Raw genomic sequence first — 22,734 nt, 5'->3', positions numbered from 1 at the left:
TGGAAAAGAACAACAGAAAATAAAATGCTGGATCTAAACTAGAACAGAACTCAACATGTAGCTGAAGTATAACAGATAAACATCAGAGACTAATATGACAAAACAGAATCAATGAACAACCAGAAAAAAAATAAGACAATGACTAAACTAGAACAGAAATCAACGCGTGGCTGAAGTATAACATAATATAACCAATGACTAAAGCGGAAAACAAACAGAATATAAACACTCAGGGCCAGACAGAAGGACAACGAGAAGACAACAGATGAAAACTGGGGGGAACATGACTCTGGGCAGGACCAGGGCCAACACATGACATTTATGTATTTCCATGTGAGGACAGCATGCCCACTTACGCACCTCATGGTGGAGTGTTGTATGGTCATGGTCTTCATCACTCGGTATGTGTTCTCCAGCTGTGACTTGTGAGTACACAGATCCCAACAGCAGCAGCTGGGGTGGACACACCCACCTTATAGAACGTACTCAGCTCAAAGAAAAAAGATCTCACTCTCTGTTGCTTTGTTATATGATTATTCAGTTTATGTATTTGTTATGTAATTAGTAGTAGTTATTGTTGTATGTATCTATTTAATTGTCCTGTTTTCTGTGTTTTTAATTTAACACGTCATGTGCACTGAGCCGCAGCTGGAACTGACGAGAGCATGAGACACACGTGCATTGAGTGGAATGTGTTCATGTTGTTGATAGCACATCATATGTCTTCCAGCTGAGTTGAGAGTGCACAGAGGTCACCTATTTCAGCTGGACATTACAGCCCTCCAGATGTGTGTTGCGCTGGACAGCAATTGCACTGAAGCCACCTCATCCGCACCTGCCAATGTCCGATCATGGTTTTGGGGTGGAGGGGACTACACACTCCTTACGACATCTGTGGGCCTTGTGTGACATGCAGTGGTGGGCACTGTTCAGCTAATCCGATAACCAATAACTACCAAAGCTAATGTTTTTGTTAGTGGATTAGCTTTTCAGATAAATTTTAAAAACATCATCAGACCAATTACCTTCCGATAAACTTAGTTCTGATAACCTTTAGACCGCTAACATTTTTTTTACATAGCTAGTGAAGTTGAAAGATATTTATCATCCCTTTTGCTCCTGTCTGCTATGCATTTTGCAGCAGTAAGGTAGTTAGGAGAAACTGAGCTCAATTCTGACCCCAGCAGAAAAAGCCTGGCTTGCATACTGCTACCAAATAAAAGGAGAAAAAAAAAATCATTATTCCTTAACACCATACCATGGTCCAGCCATGAGGCAGAGGTCTTGAAATGGGAAGCAGGTTTGACTTATAATAATTTGATTCATGAATCAAATTATTCCAGATAGAATAACTGCATTAATGTAAACTCTTAAAATGTACAAAGTGGATATATAATACACATCTGTTAATTTTAAAGTAATGCACTAATTCTGAAGATTTGAACATTGACACACAGATGCCCAAAGGGATTATGGGTAAATTTAGCCTCTGCTCATACTGATTGGTTGACAAATTCATTCTATGTAAAGGCCAACACAAGTGAATCAAAGTAATGTGTGTGTTGGTGTTTACAAATAAATGTGCTTTTGTAAAATATGTAATTTTTTTCATTTGTGTAAAAAAAGGCATTTGCAAAGTTGAAGAGTCTGTTAAATTATGATTCAGACCGTGTGATATAACCGGCATCAAAATGCATAGAACACTGCCATCTACTGGCGACCCATTATATCACAATGTTGTCAACCGCAGGATTTTAAAATTATCTGTAGGCTTCCAAAACTTGAGGCCACACATGGAGATAAAAAATCATAGATCTGACAGGTTTGGTCATACGATGTGTGGTGTGCAGTCACACGGTAAAAACAACACACACCACACACGAACAGATTTCACACACGAACATTCCCAGGTCAGACAGCAAATTCCGCAAAATCTCTTGAGATTAAACGTGACTTCAGAGTAATTGTCGGTACTGCATACACTGAATTAATCCCTGGGCGAGACCCCCCTCCGAGCGCCCTCCCCCCCAAAAAACAGACAAAATTTTGCACAAACAGCCATTTTTTTTTATTTTATTATTATTTTAAAAATTTTAGAAGTGCCCCTGAAATTGACATCAACAGACTGCAGGCTACAATACAACTCTTATACAACCCCAATTCCAATGAAGTTGGGATGTTGTGTAAAATGTAAATAAAAACAGACTAGAATGATTTGCAAATCCTCTTCAACTTATATTAAATTGAATACACCACAAAGACATGTTATTTAATGTTCAAACTGATAAACTTTATTGTTTTTGTGCAAATATTTGCTCATTTTGAAATTGTTCTGTGTATGTGCAAGAGAGGGAGAGGGAGAAAATGGACTGAAGAGGCCACTGAGAGGCTGAGAGACTGTTTCAGAACCACAGACCGGAGCATGTTTCAAAACTCTTATGGTGAAGACATCTACAGGCTGACCCAGTGTGTCACTGACTACATGAACTTCTGTGTGGAGAGCACTGTGCCCACCCGGAGGGTACGGTGCTTTCCCAACAACCAACCCTGGGTGACCCCCGAGCTGAAGGCAATGATGAACCAGAAGAAGAGGGCTTTCAACACGGGAGACAGAGAGAAGAAGTGTAGAGTCCAACAGGAGCTCCAGTGGAAGATCCGTGCAGCCAAGAAGGTGTATGCAGGGAAGATGGAGGAGCAGCTGGCCCGGAACAATGTCAGAGATGTGTGGAGATGCCTCAAGACCACCTCCGGATCTGAGCAGGGTGCCAGCAGGACTGCAGATGGGGATTCTTGGTTCGCAGAGGAGCTAAACAGCTACTTTAACCGTTTTGGCTCCTCCATGCCTGCCCCCTGCCTGCTCCCAGCCCTCCGCATGTCTCCATCAGCCAGCCCCGGCCCTTGTCCCCCCCGCCGCAAATGTATTCAGCACCAGCCCACCTCAGCTCACACCCCAGCTCCCCCCTCCTCCTCCCCTCACTGTAACTCCAACCGAGGTGAGAAGCCAACTCCTGCGGCTGAAGCAGAGGAAAGCAGCAGGACCTGATGGGATCTCCCAGAGGCTGCTGAGGACCTGTGCAGAATGAGCTCTGTGAGGTCCTCAGCCACATTTTCAACATGAGCCTCAGCCTGGGGGTGGTCCCCACCCTGTGGAAGACCTCCTGTGTGGTCCCAGTTCCCAAAACACTGCACGCCAAGGAACCAGCCCACTACAGACCAGTTGCCCTGACCTCCCATCTCATGAAGACCATGGAACGGCTCATCCTGTCTCACCTCCGCACTGTGGTGAGCAACACCCTGGACCCACTGCAGTTCGCCTACAGGCCCAACATTGGGGTAGATGACGCTGTCATCTACCTACTGCAACGAGTGCTCACCCACCTGGAGGCCAGCGGGAGAGTCATGTTCTTTGATTTCTCCAGCACTTTCAACACCATCAGACCAGCACTGCTGCAGGGGAAGCTGGAGGATGCAGGTGTGGATGGACACCTTGCCGCCTGGACCATTGACTACCTCACTGACCACCCGCAGTCCGTGCGGCTGCGCGGCTGTCAGTCTGAGGTGGTAAGTTGCAGCACTGGGGCCCCCCAGGGCACCGTCCTCTCGCCTTTCCTCTTCACCTTCTACACCTCGGACTTCACCTACAACACAGACAGCTGCCACCTCCAGAAGTTCTCTGATGACTCCGTCATTGTGGGTCGTGTGTCTGAGGGGAACGAGCTCGAGTACCGGTCAGTCATCACAGACTTTGTGGACTGGTGTGAGCACAACCACTTGTGTCTCAACACCAGTAAGACGAAGGAGATGGTGATCGACTTCAGGAGGAAACCACCACCTCACCCACCAGTGAACATCCAGGGGGAGGACATAAAGACTCTGGACAGTTTCAAATACCTGGGTGTTCACCTCAACAGCAAACTGGACTGGACTCACAACACTGACGCCCTGTACAAAAAAGGCCAGATTCGCCTCCACCTCCTGAGGAGAGTGAGATCCTTTGGAGTGAACAGGCCTCTGCTTAAGACCTTCTATGACTCTGTTTTAGCCTCAGCTCTCCTCTATGCTGTCGTCTGTTGGGCCCCAGGCAGCACAGAGCGGGAGAGAAAGAGACTGAACAAGCTGGTCAGGAAGTCCAGCTCTGTCCTGGGCTGTCCTCTGGACTCTCTGGAGGAGGTGGCTGAGAGGAGGATGTTAACCAAGTTCAAATCCATCATAAACAACTCCTCTCACGCTCTGCACCGGACTGTAGTGGAGCTGACCAGCTCGTTCAGTGACAGACTGAGGCACCCTCAGGGCAAGAAGGAACAATACCACAGGTCGTTCCTCCCTGCTGCTGTCAGACTGCACAATAACACTGTGAAATAACCACATGCAATAATATGTCCACAAATCATGTGCAATAACAACTCGTTTACAAATCCCTGCACTAATGTCACCTTACCACATCTAAACTCCATATTGTAAAGAAGATGCTCCTATGTCCTTTTCAGTCCCAATCATGTTTATACATATGCACATGTATATGTGTATAGGTATGTGTGTGTGTGTGTGTGTGTGTGTGTGTGTGTGTGTGTGTGTATATATATATATATATATATATATATATATATATATATATATATATATATATATATATATATATATATATATATATATATATATATATATATATATATATATATATATATTCTATTTCTACCTCATTTCTTATGTCTTGTACTGTTACAAGTATTATTATCCTTGCACACGCTGTTTGATGAACATTTTCCTCTACCTGCACCCACCAAATGTGTTTTTTTTTAAGAGCTGACGAAACATGTTAATTTCTCCTCTGTGAGATCAGTAAAGTTTATCTTTATCTTTGAATGTTGATAAGACGGACTGACAAAAGTTTCACAAAGTTCAAGTGTGTCACAAAACAGCCTCTGTGTCTGGACAGACTTGGCTGGCTGTTTATATGTTTGTTTAAAAATAGAGTTGCTCACTTATACACACAGCCACTAACGTGATGGCGACCTACAATTCCTCACTTGTCCCGCTGAGAATGGGTTCAAAGCCAAAAAAAAAAAAAAAACTGCTGAAAGACACTGTGTGTTAAAACAAGGCAAGCCACAGCCAGCGTGTGTCCCGGAAACATCATACAAATTCAAATATTATGTCTTATCTTACCTGTTCATTACAGTCTGTTTCATTATAACAGCCTGACAAAACCTTATTCACAGAAGCGTCCTGATTTTGGACAATGATATCTGAAAATAGTTCCTTGTTGGGGGTTGAAGAAACAGCATTTTAAGAGAAATCCCTCTGTGTTTTCAGCGTGAACCATAGAACTTTGCTGCTTTGGTGAGTCATGGTGTCTCATTCCTTAACATCACATCATAGTTTGTCACAGCCATCAGTCACGTCTTCCTGTGATGAAAAAAAAAAACCACAAAGACAAAAAATAATAATACAACCCCAATTCCAATGAAGTTGGGACATTGTGTAAAATGTAAATAAAAACATAATACAATGATTTGCAAATCTTCTTCAACCTATATTCAATTGAATACACCACAAAGACAAGATACTGATAAACTGTTTTTGTGCAAATATTTGCTCATTTTGAAATGCAACATGTTTCAAAAAATCTGGGACAGTGGCATGTTTACCACTGTGTTACATCACCTTTCCATAAGCGTTTGAGGACTGAGGACATTAATTGTGAGTTTGAAAATTGAAAATCTGTAGTGTGATTTTAAGCGGGCTGTCCATGTTTGGAAACCAACAAAACTGACTGAACTAGAGCTGTTTTGTAAAGAAGAATGGTCCAAAATACCGTCAACCAGAATCCAGACTCTTGTTGGAAGCTATATGAAGTGTTTACAGGCTGTTATTTCTGCAAAAGGAGGATCTATTAAATATTGATGTATTTTTTCTGTTGGGGTGCCCAAATTTATGCACCTGCCTAATTTTGTTTAAAGAATTATTGTACACTTTCTGTAAATCCTATAAACTTCATTACACTTCTCAAACATCACGGTTTGTCTGCTATATGACATACTCACTGGGGTAACCGGCGCTGCCCAGGTTAACCTGTTTTAGACATAAGCCAAATACCAATCATTTTAATCAAAACAATTGCCCAACATTTGTTTTTGTAATGCTGATATCTTATAAATATACAATAGTTAATGGGCTAAAGTTTGTCCAGCAGAACTATAAGAGGTGGCCTCCCCAAACTAAGTGGAAATACTTGGTTAAAAGACAAACACATTTGAAGTCCTTCAAGCAGACTTTGTTTGCAATCAAATTTATAACAAAATTACAGACAAAATGTAGGTAACAGTAAATGTAAATATTAATGAATCAAAATTGAGGTAGTGGTGTATTTCACTGTTTTTACATTGCAATTTTACAAACATAACATGAATGTATTCAGACAGGAAGGCAAACTGGGTTGTACAGGACAGTCAGGTGCTTAACAGTTGAGAACATAAAGTAGCTGAAGAAAGGGATTAAATAAACAGAGATGGCCAACAAATATACAGGGCTGGACATTTGAATCTGCCTTGTCTTACCCACAGCCGGCTATTTTTGGGGTACTTTTCAGTTCAACTTTTAAAAAAATGGTACCAGTTTGTTCCCCATGTCATGAAAATTCACAATATATATAGTTTTTAGGGCTACACATGGTACATGCACATGGTACAACACTGTATGGTCTTACATAAATGGCTATTTGGGGGTAATTTTTCAGTTCAACTTAAAAAAAACAAACAACCGGTACCAGTTTGTTCCCCATGTCATGATTCAGAATATATATATAGTTTTTAGGGCTACACATTATAGTTTGGGAGTTTATCCTGGACAGACAGACAGACAGACGTAACCCTTTATGTATATAGATATACGAGGTCTGTTAGAAAACTATCCAACCTTTTTATTTTTTTAATAAACTATATGGATTTGAATCGTGTGCTTGCATCAGCCAAGCTTGAACCTTCGTGCGCATGTGTGAGTTTTTTCACGCCTGTCGGTTGCGTCAATCGCCTGTGGGCAGGCTTTGAGTGAGCACTGGTCCACCCCCCTCATCGGCTATTCATTGTCAGGAAAATGGCTGAGCGATTGGAGCAGCGCTGAATCTAATTTTTCCAGAAACTGTGAGAGACAGCCAGGTGGAAACCATTCGGAAGATTGAGACGGCTTTTGGTGAAGATACTCTGGGCGTCACACAGATTAAGGATCATTACAACCAGATTAAAGATGGCCCACAGTGGCGCAGGGTGCCGCGCTCCGAGCGGCCATCGACAGGCTGAAACGACCAGATCATTTCCAAAGTAAAGGCTGTGTTGATCCGGGACGTCGTCTGACTACCAGAGAAATTGCAGAATATGTTGTGGGCTGGGGTGTTTGGCTGGCTTTGTTTTTGTTTTCTGTTTCTCCCACCAGGTGGTATGCGTTCAGGACTGAGTGGCTGACGTGGGGCTGAGTTTGAGGACCTCACCCTGATCACCTGAGCCTTGTTATCATGTGCAGTTCATCAGGACTCACAGCTGTGGTGCATCTGTCTTGATCAGGGCATGTTGCATTTAAACCTGGAATACACAGTGTGTATTTGCCAGAGACTCGACTTTGTGACCAGACGGGTGAGATCGACATTGGGAGAACAATCTCACCACTACTGACGCAGAGACTGCTCCAGGTTTGACGCCATGGTCTGTGAAAGAGGATTGGGTGAGGTCTCACGCTCTTCAGCACACTTCCTGAGGTATTTTGGTTTTTATGACTTTCATGAAGTAAAGTCAGTAAATTTGGTGTCCCTCACACCTTGTTATATGGAGCTGTTATGCTATGCTAATTGTCTAAATTGGCTTCTACTGCAGTGGAGTTTTGAACTGAGTTGTTCCGTGCCTGCAGGGAGAGAAGCTGATTTTATATTTAGGCCAGGAAGTGTTTTGCTGATTGTGTGCACCTTTGAGTTGTCTCTCAGTGTGGAGAGTGTTGGACTCACCTTACGGTTTCTTCTTTCACAGACTCGGTTTGTCGCGGCCACCTGGGGGGGTGTCGGCGGAGTCCTTGGGTCCAGAATGGCTGTGGCTCCAGACCTTTTGCGCTGCTGGGAGCGCGCCGTTTTGTCACCTCGCCAGACCGTGGACTTTGGGTTATTTTCACTAAATACACTATGTAAACTCAGCCACATGGGGTGTGCAGCCAGTACATTCTGAGTGCCTGTCCCAAGCCCGGATAAATGAGGAGGGTTGCGTCAGGAAGGGCATCCAGCGTAAAAAAAGCCAACCCAACTATGCAGACTCAGAATCGAATTCCCATACCGGATCGGTCGCGGCCCGGGTTAACAACGTCCGCCACTGGTGCTATTGCCCAACAGGGTGCCGGTGGAAATTGGGCTACTGCTGGGCGAAGATGACGACGAAGAAGAGGAGGAAAATGTTGCCACGAACAGCGGGAGAAGAAGAAAACTAGAAGGGTGGAAATGAGAGTGGGGACTTTGAATGTTGGTAGTATGACTGGTAAAGGGAGAGAGCTGGCTGATATGATGGGGAGGAGAAAGGTAGACATATTGTGTGTGCAAGAGACCAAGTGGAAGGGAAGTACGAGCAGGAGCATCGGCGGTGGGTAAAAGTTATACCATGGTGAGGACAGAATGAGAAATGGTGTTGGGGTCATTTTAAAGGAAGAGTATGTTAAAAGTGTGTTGGAGGTTAAGCGAGTGTCTGACAGGGTGATGAGTCTGAAGTTGGAAATTGAAGGGGTGATGATGAATATCATCAGTGCATATGCCCCACAGGTAGGTTGTGAGATGAAGGTGAAAGAAGATTTCTGGAGTGTTAGATGAGGTGGTGGAGAGTGTGCTCAAGCATGAAAGAGTGGTGATAGGAGCAGACTTCAATGGGCATGTTGGTGAAGGGAACAGAGGTGATGAGGAAGTAATGGGTAGATATGGTATCAAGGATAGGAATGGGGAAGGACAGATGGTAGTTGATTTTGCAAAAAGGATGGAAATGGCTGTGGTGAATACCTACTTTAAGAAAAGGGAGGAGCACAGGGTAACATATAAAAGTGGGGGAAGGTGCACACAGATGGACTACATTCTTTATAGGAGATGCAAGCTAAAAGCTAAATCACAGACTGTAAGGTGGTAGCAGGAGAGAGTGTCACTAGACAGCATAGGATGGTTGTTTGTAGAATGACTTTAGAGGTAAAGAAGAAGAAGAGAGTGAAAGATCAACAAAGGATCAGATGGTGGAAGTTGAAGGAGGAAGACTGTTGTGTGAAATTTAGCGAGCAGGTGAGAGAAGCACTAGTTGGAGGGGAAGCAATTTTGGACAATTGGAAGAGTACTGCAGATGTGGTGAGGGAGACAGCTAGGGCAGTACTGGGTATGACATCTGGACAGTGGAAGGAAGACAAGGAGACTTGGTGGTGGAATGAAGAGGTCCAGTAAAGCATAAGGAGAAAGAGGTTGGCGAAAAAGTTTTGGGATAGTCGGAGAGATGAAGAAAGTAGACAGGAGTACAAGGAGATGCGGCGTAAGGCGAGAAGAGAAGTGGCAAAAGTAAAGGAAAAGGCATATTGCGAGCTGTACAAGAAGTTGAATAGTAAGGAAGGAGAAAAGGACTTGTACCGATTGGCCAGACAAAGGGACAGAGCTGGAAAGGATGTGCAGCAGGTTAGGGTGGTAAAAGATGCACATGGTAATGTGCTGACAAGTGAGGATTGTGTGCTGAGAAGGTGGAGGGAATATTTCGAAGAGTTGATGAATAAAGAAAATGAACGAGAGAAAAGGCTGGATGATGTGGTGAGATTAAATCAGGAAGTAAAAGAGATTAGCAAGGAACAAGTGAGGGTTGCTATGAAGAGGATGAAGAGTGGAAAGGTGACAGATGACATTCCAATGGAGGCATGGAAATGTCTAGGAGAGATGGCAGTAGAGTGTCTAACCAGATTGTTTAATAAAATCTTGGAAAGTGAGAGGATGCCTGAGGAGTGGAGACGAAGTGTGCTGGTTCCTATTTTCAAGAACAAGGGTGATGTGCAGAGCTGCAGTAACTACAGAGGCATAAAGCTGATCAGCCACAGCATGAACTTATGGGAAAGAGTAGTAGAAGCTAGGCTTAGAAAACAAGTGAAGATCTGTGAGCAGCAATATGGTTTCATGCTGAGAAAGAGCACTACCGATGCAATGTTTGTTCTGAGAATACTGTTGGAAAAGTACAGAGAAGGACAGAAAGAGTTACATTGTGTGTTTGTGGACTTAGAAAAAGCTTATGATAGGGTGCCAAGAGAAGAGTTGTGGCATTGTATGAGGAAGTCTGGAGTGGCAGAGAAGTATGTTAGGGTAGTACAGGACATGTACAAGAATAGTGTGACAGCGGTGAGATGCGCAGTCGGAATGACAGACTCATTCAAGGTGGAGGTGGGATTACACCAAGGATCAGCTCTGAGTCCTTTCTTGTTTGCAGTGGTGATGGACAGGTTGACAGATGAGATCAGACAGGAGTCCCCATGGACTATGATGTTTGCAGATGACATTGTGATCTGTAGTGAGAGTAGAGAGCAAGTTGAGTCTAGTCTGGAGAAGTGGAGATATGCTTTGGAGAGAAGGGGAATGAAAGTCAGTAGAAGCAAGACTGAGTACATGTGTGTGAATGAGAGGGAGCCCAGTGGAATAGTGCGGTTACAAGGAGTAGAAGTGGTGAAAGTAGATGAGTTTAAATATTTGGGGTCAACTGTTCAAAGTAATGGAGAGTGTGGTAGAGAGGTGAAGAAGAGAGTGCAGGCAGGGTGGAGTGGGTGGAGAAAGGTGGCAGGAGTGATTTGTGACTGAAGAATATCAGCAAGAGTGAAGGGGAAAGTTTACAAAACAGTAGTGAGACCAGCTATGTTGTATGGTTTAGAGACAGTGGCACTAACAAAAAGACAGGAGGCAGAGCTGGTGGTGGCAGAGCTGAAGATGTTGAGATTCTCTTTGGGAGTGACAAGAATGGACAAGATTAGGAATGAACATATCAGAGGGACAGCTCAGGTGGGACGGTTTGGAGACAAAGTCAGAGAGGCGAGATTGAGATGGTTTGGACATGTGCAGAGGAGGGACCCAGGGTATATAGGGAGAAGGATGCTGAGGATGGAGCCACCAGGCAGGAGGAGAAGAGGGAGACCAAAGAGGAGGTTCATGGATGTGCTGAGAGAGGACATGCAGGTGGTTGGTGTGACAGAGGAAGAAACAGAGGACAGGGTGAGATGGAAACAATTGATCTGCTGTGGCGACCCCTAACGGGAACAGCCGAAAGACAAAGAAGAAGACACTATGTTAATTAAAATTGGTTTTCCTTTGAACCGTGCTCTGCTTCTTTTATGCTGGGTCCTGTCAAACGCTGGGTCGGTTCTCCGCCCGTGTCCGACACATAACAGTAGTCTCTGACCATTTAAAAATGGACCAGCTTTGGGAGAGACGGTATTTTTGCCGGGAAGGCTGCAGCAGATGTTGGAGTTAATCCGGGATCAGTTGCGGGTGCTCTCCGCCCGGGTTGTGCGCATTGTCGCGTGCATGGCGGAGTTTACAGCTTGGGTCGCGTTGCATCCCGCTGTTACAGCTGTAGCCCAGTCTCCTCCCGTGCAGGTGGCTCCAACACCTGTTGTATTACCTCCGGAGGTATTTATTTATCACATTAAGTTGCATGTCAAAATCTGCTGTCACGTAAAGCAGTGTGTATTAGTTTTTACTCGGTCACCACGGGGACTCCCTTATTTGGCACTTTGGCTCCCTCTGTTGGTGACAGAGCCACATTACCGTCTAGGTCTAAAGGATGGAAAATACATTTTTCTTTCCATTCTTTACACTTGACGATGTAGACCAATTGTTAGTTTTTTGTTGGTCTATTATCTGTTTCTTTTATTTAGTATGGGGTGTTTTTGTATCAGGTGTTAGTTTGTTGTCTTTGTGTGGGTTAAAGCACTGTCAGTGGTCTGGTGGAGTGGACATGCAGGCTGTCTGGAGCACAGCTTGGACTCAGGTACCTTTATGTTTATTGTCTGTTAGTTTTTCTTTTCTTTTTTTTTTTTGGTTTCACCTCCCAGGGTTTGATTATGTACGTCCTCCGGGGCGTTTTGGGGGGGGGTTTCAGGGGCGTTAGTTAGGTTTAGTTTAATTCCCGGTTCCACTCCAGCCTCGGTGAGCCTTTGACCATTTGCCATCGGCGTAACCAAGGTGTAGTGCAGTGGGAACATACCTCAGTCGGAGCGGTGGGCCGATCTGTGCCGTTCGCCATTTCGGTTGTTCCACCCCTCCTGGTAGGAGGTTGGTATGGTCAGTGTAGTGACACCGGACATACTTCCTGTTTTCCACTGCGCTTGGGGTGGGACTGGGTTGGTTTTTTCCTGTTTTTTCCCCCGGCTTGGTAGTTTTGTGCCGTTTGCCAAAACGTGGACTGATGAGTGGCTCTGGTGGTGTTCCGGGGTCTTTCGGGGTGCTGGGGGGGGCAACAGGGTTCCCGTTTGTTTTATTTGCCCCCGGGGTTGTTTGTGTGTGTCCACTGGGGGGCTTGGGGTTTTTGTTATTTTGTTTGTTTTCCCCCAGTTTCCGCCCTCAGGGTGTGACTGTGATGTCCTCTGGGGGGGAAATGACTGTGGGACCTTCTAGCCGTAGACGGCCGGGGCTGGGTCTGTTTTTAGTCATGGGGGTGTCTCCTGGGGTTTGATGGACAGTCCTCTGGGTGGCGCTGAAAACCCCCATAAATGACTTTGGATCTCAGAGGGACCTCGGCTGTGGTTATTACTCCTGGAGCTGGCGGAGATGTCCTCTGGGGGGTGTTGGTTCCTACATGTCGTCCGGGGGGGGGGGTCGGAATGGTTGTTTGTGTTTTTCTTTTTTTTTCCTTCCTCCCAGTTTGCACCCCTGGGGTTGGTTGTGGTGTCCTCTGGGGGGGTTGTTGGGGTTTTTCTTTTTGTTTTGTGACTGGGCAGACTCTGAACATGGTCGGAAGAAGGCTGAATGCACAGGTTCAAGAACTCCTGGCCAAATCTGAGCGAAGTGAATGACAGAAGTAAGAGTTGACAGAAACGAATGCAAAGATGCAGTCAGAGGTGGAGACTCTAACAGGTCTGCTAAATGAAGCAGAAGGCGAGACCATCAAATTGGACAAAAGATATCTCTGCACTAGAGTGTCAGCTGCAGGACATTCAGGAGCTGCTCCAAGAGGAAGCCCATTAGACACCTTCCTTCTCCATCCGCCTAGGGCAGATGGAGGATGAGGGGCATATTTTACGGGAGATGCTGAAAAAAGAGGAAGAGAGCAAGAAGACTGTGGAGAAGCAAGTTTCTACTCTCTAGACTCAGCTGGCTGAAAGGAAGACAAAGGCAGGATAGAACGCCTTGTCAGTAGAGGGGGCTGAAGAGGGCCTCAAATGAGTCCAATGGGAGTTTGGACAGTGTTCAGCGGCAGCTGGGGTAGAAAAGTTCAGCCTATGGACAAACTGGATAAGACAGAAATCCGTTTGCAGCAGGAGTTGGATGACCTCATGGTGGACCAGGACCACCTTCGGCAGATCATCTCCAATCTGGATAGGAAGCAAAAGAAGTTTGACCAGATGCGGGCCAAAGAGAAATGCATTGCTACTCAATATGTAGAGGAGCATGATCGTGCCGAAGTGGAGGCCAGGGAGAGGGAGACAAAAGTATTGACCCTGGCAAGAGAGTTGAAGACTCTTACAGACCTGAAAGGTGAACTTGACCGGTTTAATAAAGTGTTCAAGACTGAGATGGATGACTTTGGAAAGAGAGTTCATAGTTTGGAGAGGTCCAAGTGTGCCATGGAGCAGTAACTGGATTAGATGAAGATTCAGCTGGAGGATGAACGTAGGCAATGTTTCCAGGCCCACGCTGCCAAGAAGAAATGGGAGCTGGATCCGGGAGGGCTTGAAGGCCATCTTGAAGATGCTATTGAAAATCGCGATAATGTCTTATAGCAGCTGAAGAAACTGCAGGCCCGAATGAAAGACCAGATAAGAGGACTGGAAGAGCTGCGAATGTCCGGGTATGAAGCAGTTAATGATGCTAAAGACAGTGATAAGAAGCTTAAAGCCATGGAGGGAGACATGCTACACACCCAGGAGGAGCTGTCTACTGTAGACAGGCTCGGGGAGTGAAAGGATGAGCTCCAAGATGAGATTTATAGTCTCAACACAGAGTTCCCTTTTGGCAGAGGAGAAGAGGCAGCTGGAAGCTCGTATCATCCAGCTGGAGGAAAAATCTAGAGGAGGAGAAGCTCAACATTGAGATGGTCAATGACCACATAAAGAGATTAACGTTGTAGGTTGAGCAGCTGACGACGGAGCTGTCTTCAGAGTGCAGTAACGCTCAGCTCCTAGAAACAGGCCTTTCCCAGCTGGATTGTCAGCACACGGAGCTGAAACTAAAGCTGCAGGAGGTGTTTTTTGCTCCCGGCCAACATTCCAGCTATGGTCCCTGGAGGGGGGTGTTTTTTCTGGCCCAGGTTCGTGTGGTCGCCGGGAGGCTTCCCGTGAGGGTGGGGTACTGTTGTGGGCTGGGGTGTTTGGCTGGCTTTGTTTTTGTTTTCTGTTTCTCCCACCAGCTGGTATGCGTTCAGGACTGAGTGGCTGACGTGGGGCTGAGTTTGAGGACCTCACCCTGATCACCTGAGGCTTGTTATCACGTGCAGTTGTTCAGGACTCACAGCTGTGGTGCATCTGTCTTGATCAGGGCATGTTGCATTTAAACCTGGAATACACAGTGTGTATTTGCCAGAGACTCGACTTTGTGACCAGATGGGTGAGATCGACGTTGGGAGAACAATCTCACCACTATGGACGTAGAGACTGCTCCAGGTTTGACGCCACGGTCTGTGAAAGAGGATTGGGTGAAGTCTCACGCTCTTCAGCACACTTCCTGAGGTATTTTGGTTTTTATCACTTTCATGAAGTAAAGTCAGTAAATTTGGTGTCCCTCACACCTTGTTATATGGAGCTGTTATGCTATGCTAATTGTCTAAATTGGCTTCTACTGCAGTGGAGTTTTGAACTGAGTTGTTCCGTGCCTGCAGGGAGAGAAGCTGATTTTATATTTAGGCCAGGAAGTGTTTTGCTGATTGTGTGCACCTTTGAATTGTCTCTCAGTGTGGAGAGTGTTGGACTCACTTTACGGTTTCTTCTTTCACAGACTCGGTTTGTCGCGGCCACCTGGGGGGGTGTCAGCGGGGTCCTTGGGTCCAGAATGGCTGTAGCTCCGGACCTTTTGCGCTGCTGGGAGCGCGCCGTTTTGTCACCTCACCAGACCATGGACTTTGGGTTATTTTCACTAAATACACTATGTTAATTAAAATTGGTTTTCCTTTGAACCGTGCTCTGCTTCTTTTATGCTGGGTCCTGTCAAACGCTGGGTCGGTTCTCCGCCCGCATCCGACACATAACAGAAGAGTTGGACATCAGCACTTTTGCAGCACATTCCACTGTTACAGGAGATTTTGTAATGAAAGATGTGCGGAGGAATTCGCGCATCGGGACGCAGCCGCTCATGGTGCACAACAAAAAGCATGTCCGTGTGGGAAACCATTCGGAAGATTCATACGGCTTTCGGTGGCTTTTCAGTCAAGTGAGTATCCGAGAAATTGTGTAACAGCTGGGCATGTCACAACTTGTCCTGTGAGACTTCCAACACGGAGGTGCTTTTTGTTGTGTGCCATGAGCGGCTCCGTTCCGACGCGCGAATTCCTCCACGCGTCTTTCATTACAAAATCTCCTGTAACAGTGGAATGTGCCGCAAAAGTGCTGATGTACACCTCTTCCACAATTTCTCTGGTAGTCAGACGACGTCCCGGATCAACACAGCCTTTACTTTGGAAATGATCTGGTCGTTTCAGCCTGTCGATGGGCACTCGGAGCGCAGCGCGCCCTGCGCCGCTGTGGGCCATCTTTAATCCGGTTGTAATGATCCTTAATCTGTGTGACGCCCAGAGTATCTTCACCGAAAGCCATCCGAATCTTCCGAATGGTTTCCACCTGGCTGTCTCTCACAGTTTCTGGAAAAAATTTGATTCAGCGCTGCTCCAATCGCTCAGCCATTTTCCTGACAATGAAAATCCGACGAGGGGGCTGGACCAGTGCTCACTCAAAGCCTGCCACAGGTGAATGACGCAACCGACAGGCGTGAAAAAACTCACACATGCGCACGAAGGTTCAAGCTTGGCTGATGCAAGCACACATGATTCAAATCCATATAGTTTTTAAAAAAAATAAAAAGGTCGGATAGTTTTCTAACAGACCTCGTAACTGAAATTGCTGATCCAAACAACCAATGATTTATAAAGGAAAATTATGGAGATTATCAGGGGTGCCCAAACTTTTACATACAACTGTGTGAAAGACCTGACATCTCATCCAAATAATAAGCCGTGGGTTACAACATCAGTCATATCTGCAGCCACCAAAGAGCTTAAAATTGAAATTTTAAAGCTAAACAAGAATACAAATCCATCTTGGAGAAAAAAATGGCTGCAAAGTATCTGGGTTCAGCATGGTCTTGGATGGAAAAAATTATGGGCCCCCCACACTCTGAAAACTAGTACTTCTAGCATTTTACATGATTTTAATTCATATTTAGAATTTGATAATTCTCTTAACTGTTTTTACAAGAGTTTTAATGTATTTTATTTTGGTAAAGAAATTCAGGAACTACACCACCCACTGAAAGACCATAAGCACTTTAACATCAATCAAAATGAAATTGAGAGAGAATTTTGGCATGTTAAGACCAATAAGAGTTATGGACCAGGCAATATATGTGGATGCGTACTTAAACACTGTGCTAAGGAGCCAAATTCAGTGTTCCGTTACATCTTCAATCAGTCTTTACTGTTACAACATGTCCCTAGTGTCTGGAAAAATGCTGTGGTTGTTCCTGTTCCAAAATCGAGCCGCCCTACGTCCCTCAGCAATTTAGAACAGTTGTTGTGTGTTGGGGGGCTTGGCTGGACACTGTTTTGTTGGGTTTGTGTTTGTTTTCCTTCCTAGGTGGTCTGGGATTGACCTCTGGGAAAATTGTGCTGCAGAAGAGTCTCTCACCTCTGTGATGATTGGTTGCACCTGTTACATCCTCGTGCGGCTCTTTATCAGGATGATCTGCAACACCTGTGACATTCACGTGCAGACTAAGGACTCTCAGCTGGCGTCAATGAAGAAATGAGGAGTTGCATTTAAGCCAGCAGTGATGAGGGCTGTTTGCCGGAGAATACAACCTTGTTACGACCTTGTATCGACCGTTGGGGATGCTGAGGGCCGCTCCAGAGTTTGACGTTACGTCTGTGAGGGAGGACTAGGGTGAGAGGCAAAAGCTGTCAGCGCACGTCAGAGGTGATTATCTTTAAAGGCTTATTTGTGAATATAATGTGGTGTTTTTTGCACAGCTAAATTTGAACATTGAAGAAATTGTCTTGTTTGCTCCTCGCGGCTGTGGTGTGCGGAATAATAAACCTACACAAACCGTGAGCAGCTGTTCATCTGAATTAACTCTGAAACCTGAACTGAACGTGTTGCTGATAAGTGTGCCTTTAATAGCTTTCTGGTAATAGTATCGAATAATCTCACCTCTGTTCCCCCTCCACAGAGTACAGTTCTGGGAAGGGCCACCTGGGGGGTGTCGGCGGAAAACCTGAGTCCAGAACGTTCGGGCTCCGGTCCGTTGAGGCGCTGAGAGAGCGCGCAGCCTCTTCACCCCACCAGTATTATTTAATTTGTATTTCTTGTACAGTACCGATGGGTGATTAGAAAATAAAATTGTTTCTTTGGGAGCTGCTTCTGGTTATTTAGCGCTGGGTTCAGTCAGACACTGGACCGCTGCTCGAGCCGTGTCCCACACATAACAACAGTAGCTTTATTGTCGATTCTCATGAAGGTTTTTGAAAAATTTGTGCGGTCAGAGATTCTGCAAAACACTGACCGTGTATTGGATTCTCTGCAGATTTCTTATAGGCTTCACAGAGGAGTGGAGGATGCCACACTCACTCTTCTTAACCTGCTTTTTAAGCACTTGGAGAGAAATGCATGTCATGCTAGACTTTTATTTGTTGATTTCTCTTCTGCTTTTAATACAATCCAACCACATATTTTAACCATTAGAATTTTAGATCAATTTAATTTATGTAATAATCTTGCTGGCTGGATTCTTGACTTTTTAACTGAGTGGACACACAGAGTCAAATTTAATGTTGTCTTATCGAAGCAAGTGGAGTCATCAACTGGTTCACCACAAGGGTGCGTTTTGTCCCCCTTGCTTTTTAGCTTGTACACCAAGAAGTGTCAGAGCAGGCATGAGAAGAGAACATTTTTAAAATATGCAGTTGACGCTGTCATTGTTACTTTATTCCAGGAACTGCATGTCACTTGTGAAAAATCGGAGGTGTCTCTAACACCTGTTGCTACAACTATTTGCACACACCAGCGACCAAAAGACAGAGCGTGAGAGTCCATTCGATCCCTCTCTTGGCAGGTGTCAACCAAATTCAAATGTGTCACGCACGAGCATCCAATATCGCTCGCTGCAGACTTAAAAAAATGTGTAGCCATTCCTGCTCTCAGCACAAAAACTGTGAGCACATGATTACTTTCAAGCTGGATGTGAAATTTGTCTAAGTGCCCCACGAGTGTGGCGTATGGCAAAGCAACACACGTGCTGTGCGTGTGTATCACGTGTATGTTGTCCCCCCCCCACACAACACGTGCCATGCGTGTGCTTCGCCGCACCCCCCCAACACATGTGGCATGCCTGGGGGGAGCACACTTGCGTGCTGATTGATGGGGACTGGCCAGCCACGTCAGTGCGCACACAGCACACCGAGCCTCCCAGCTGATTGCTGACCAGAGACTCACTGACTGCTGCAAATGATAGCTCAATGCACATGACATGTCACATTAAAAACAGAAAGACCACAGCCAGGACAGGTATATTAATAAGTACTACAATAACTACACACCCTATTACATAACAAATACCTAAAAAAAAGATCACATAACACAGAAACAGAGTGACACGTTGGTGTGTGTGCTGAACTAACAGGGGGCATTGCCGCCGAGAGCAGCAGCTGTTGAGATCTCTAGTTCTGGACGTCAACGGCTGGGGAACATGTACCATGTTTTGATGGATGTGGCCTTACAACTGTGCACTGTGACACGTGTCTGCTTGCTATCCTCACATGGAAATGCATAAAAACATATAGCACTGTTGTGATGGGCTGCACTGTGCACACATTGACAGGCTGTCCCAGGTGAAAAGGACCGTCAGTTCATGTGAACACGCAGCAGGCGATCATCTAATTTCTCTTTTTTTAAATATGTTTATCTCCTTGTTAATTATAGGCATTTTTTATGCTCCTGTTACAAGACAGTGATTGTAGCGCAGTGGTAAAGTTTCCATCTCTTAATCAAAACTTCTGTAAATTGCAAATTCGAATCCCATGAGTGGCATTTATTTATTTAATGTGAGCTCTGTTCCACATGACGTGGTGTCTGTCCTGCGGCGCGCCACCCACAGGACATGCATGCAGGTCCCGATGCACGCGTGGTACCGACTGGAGATGCTGGTGTAACAGTACATCTTCTCCCCCAGATATCCCCCCCAGGATATCCTAGGACAACCCCCCCAACCTGGAAATCTTCCACCCACCCCTGAAAGGCAACATACATACAGGGCTGCACTGATTAAACCTTACCCAAACCTTGATAAGGCCCAATCAAACAAAAAGGCGTAAGTAGAGCGCACAAAAACTCGCTGGAGTAAACAGTCACAGTTCAAACAGGAGCGCATACAGAATGCCTTAGATTGTGGGAAAATAATGTCTGTAGTTGTTTAGAAATTGTTCATAGTTCATCAGAGTGTTCCGAGGTCAAGCGCTGCAGGGGGAGCGCGGCTTCAATTAAGCAGCAACAGGATACAGCTGAGTATCTTTCACAACTATTTGGTATCAAGGTTTATGCAGTTCTTTACCAGAGTTGTCATATTGTTATTCTCAAACACAGTGTCAAGGTAAAACCATAAACTTTGGACCAAGCGGTCTCTGGCCATATGTGGAAGGAAAATTCAGGAGGTTGACTGTCAAAATTAACAGGTTTATTATACAAAGTGCTTTGGTCACACCAAATGAACAGCATACAGCAAGTGTTTGAGCGTCTGTGTATCAGCACTTAGAGTGCACCCTTATGTACACGTCAGGACGGTGTTCCTGCACAAGTTCTCATGAGCTCATTTACCCAAACTGATACTGGTAGCTATCTGAAAATGACTTCATCTGGAAACAGGCTGTGGAGAAACAAATTCCAACAAAAATGTTTTGTCTCAAGTCTGCAGTTCGGCGCAATCAGAACAGACTCTGTGTCACTCTGGGTCAGACAGAAACATGTGTCAGTCGTTTTGCACAAACTGCATGAACAGTGTCTGGATTAAGCATGGACATTTCACAGTGCATTCCCACAGAGATGAACACAATATCAAATAAACATGGCGTCACATGAAGACAATTATTTTGTTTTCACACAGAAAAGCACTCCCAAAAATGATGTTTCCACCCCGATGCTTCACAGTTGTACCCATTCTCCAAACACAGCAAGTACAGTTCATACCAAAAAGCTCTATTCTGGTCTCATCTGACCACATGACCTTCTCCCATGCCTCCTCTGGATCATCCAGATGGCTACTGGCAAACTTCGAATGGGCCTGGACATGTGCTGGGTTGAGCAGGGGCACCTTGCTTGAAGGATTTTAGACAGCATCATGTGTTACTAATGTAATCTTTTTGACTGTGGTTCCAACTCTCTTCAGGGCATTTGGCCAGGTCCTCCTGTGTAGTTATGGACTTTCTCAGAATCATCCTTACCCCACGAGGCAAGATCTTGCATGGAGCCCCAGACCGAGGAAGACTGACAGTCATCATTCTTCCATTTTTTAATAATTACACCAACAGTTGTTGTCTTCTCTCCAAGCTGCTTGCCTGTTGTCCTGTAGTCCATCCCAGACTTGTGCAGGTCTACAGTTTTGTCCCTGGTGTCCTTAGACAGCTCTTTGGTCTTTGCTATGGTGAACAGGTTGGAGTGTGATTGATTGAGTGTGTGGACAGGTGTCTTTTATACAGGTAACGAGTTCAAACAGGTGCAATTAATACAGGTAAAGTGTGCAGAATAGGAGGACTTCTTAAGTAAGCCTTTATATCCCATCGATGGGAAATTTCAGTTTTTATTTGTGAGATACTGACAAGCCAAAATGAGGCGGGTGGTAGGGGGTTAAAGACAAACTAACAGGGCTATGAGAGAAAGAAGTCTTACTTGTTGGTAGGTGATCAAATATTTATTTCATGCAATAATAAAAAGCAAATTAATTATTTTAAAATCATACCATGTCATTTTCTGAATTTTGGGGGAAAACTTGCAAAATTGACTGGATCAAATACTTATTTGCCTCACTGGTCCTCGTTGCTGTCATTTAGGACTGCTTTTTTGTCATGGCTGCTATTTCTGATTTCTACTACGTCATTTTCAATTTTTTTCTATAATTTGATTTTGTACATATTGAGAGAAGCAAGTCTTCAGTAATTTCATTGTACATTTGTATAATAAAGATTTGATTCTGATTCTATAAATGCTGTCGTACAAACAAAACAAATTTACTATTTTCAAAAAGATGATTTTTTTTTTTTTTTTCATTTCTGTGGGGACAGACACTGGAATTCATTCAGCCTGCAAACCTTTTCATTTTTCGCTCCCTTCATCAGTCTCCTCCGTTTCATTCTTCATTCCCTTCATCAGTCTCTCCTCGTTCCCTCCTCCTGCTTGCTTTCTGTCTGTGCAGCTGCACTCCTCAGAGCACTAATCTTCTCCTTTCTCCTCTCTGCTGGAACACCATGCAGCTATTTAACCACAGCCCTGAAACAAACTAACATCTGTTTGGAGGCAGTCCCAGACCCAGCCATCGCTTTCCTGCTGTGAGCACACCAGCCATTTCCAGCTTAACCCCTGACTGCTCAGAGAACACCACGCAGTCAGCAGCTGACAAATGCATGTTCATTACCAGACAGTGGCAGGGTCTCAAAACAAGCATGACGTGAAGATTATGTGATTGTAGTGAATGATCTGGCTTTTTTATGATTTTAACATTGGTGACAAATGATTATTGCTGTATCCTTTCTGTTCCATTTTCACACAAGATCACTTTTCTGATAAATCACAAAGGGCCGTCTGTGTTACGGTTTGTCTCTGGATTGGAACGAACTGAAGCAAATTTGCTGGATCCAAAAAGCAGGGAGCAAGAATGAGAGATGAAATGAGCAAATAAGGATGTATTCACAACGGAATGTGCAACAGAATAATACAATGGTGCCAGGAGGTCTGGAGAGTGGAGACACGGCTCCTCCAGCGGTGGAAAGCCACAGCACAGACTGGACCAGACAGGTGGATTTGGTGTGGGTAGGAAGCCCGGAGAGGAACGGAGGAGAACCGGTGCCAGGTGGCCGCTCACGGAGCTGATGAGGTGGAGTTGCTGAGGAGATGAGGAAACAGAGGTGATTAGAAGGCACTCATAAACGCTGACAGTTCAGTTCAGGATTGTTCAAGTTCAGATATGCTGATGACACTTCCCGGCTGTGCTTTTTGAGTGGATACCTCACAAGAGCAAAATGACCAGCAAACTTAGCTGGCAGGAGCAGAGCGTGGAAGCTCCACAGACTGGCTGCAGGTGGTTGC

General features: G+C 45.1%; 1 pseudogene; it reads left to right on the top strand.

The window, feature by feature from the left end:
- The first annotated feature begins 13,068 nt into the window (after window positions 1-13,068).
- On the top strand, window positions 13,069-22,518 carry LOC117511429 (annotated as a pseudogene).
- Window positions 22,519-22,734: the final 216 nt, after the last annotated feature.

This window comes from Thalassophryne amazonica, chromosome 6 (genome assembly GCF_902500255.1).
Source record: "Thalassophryne amazonica chromosome 6, fThaAma1.1, whole genome shotgun sequence".
Lineage (NCBI taxonomy): Eukaryota > Metazoa > Chordata > Actinopteri > Batrachoidiformes > Batrachoididae > Thalassophryne > Thalassophryne amazonica.
Note: the sequence above shows the minus strand (reverse complement) of the source record. Positions and strands in the feature narration are given on the sequence as shown.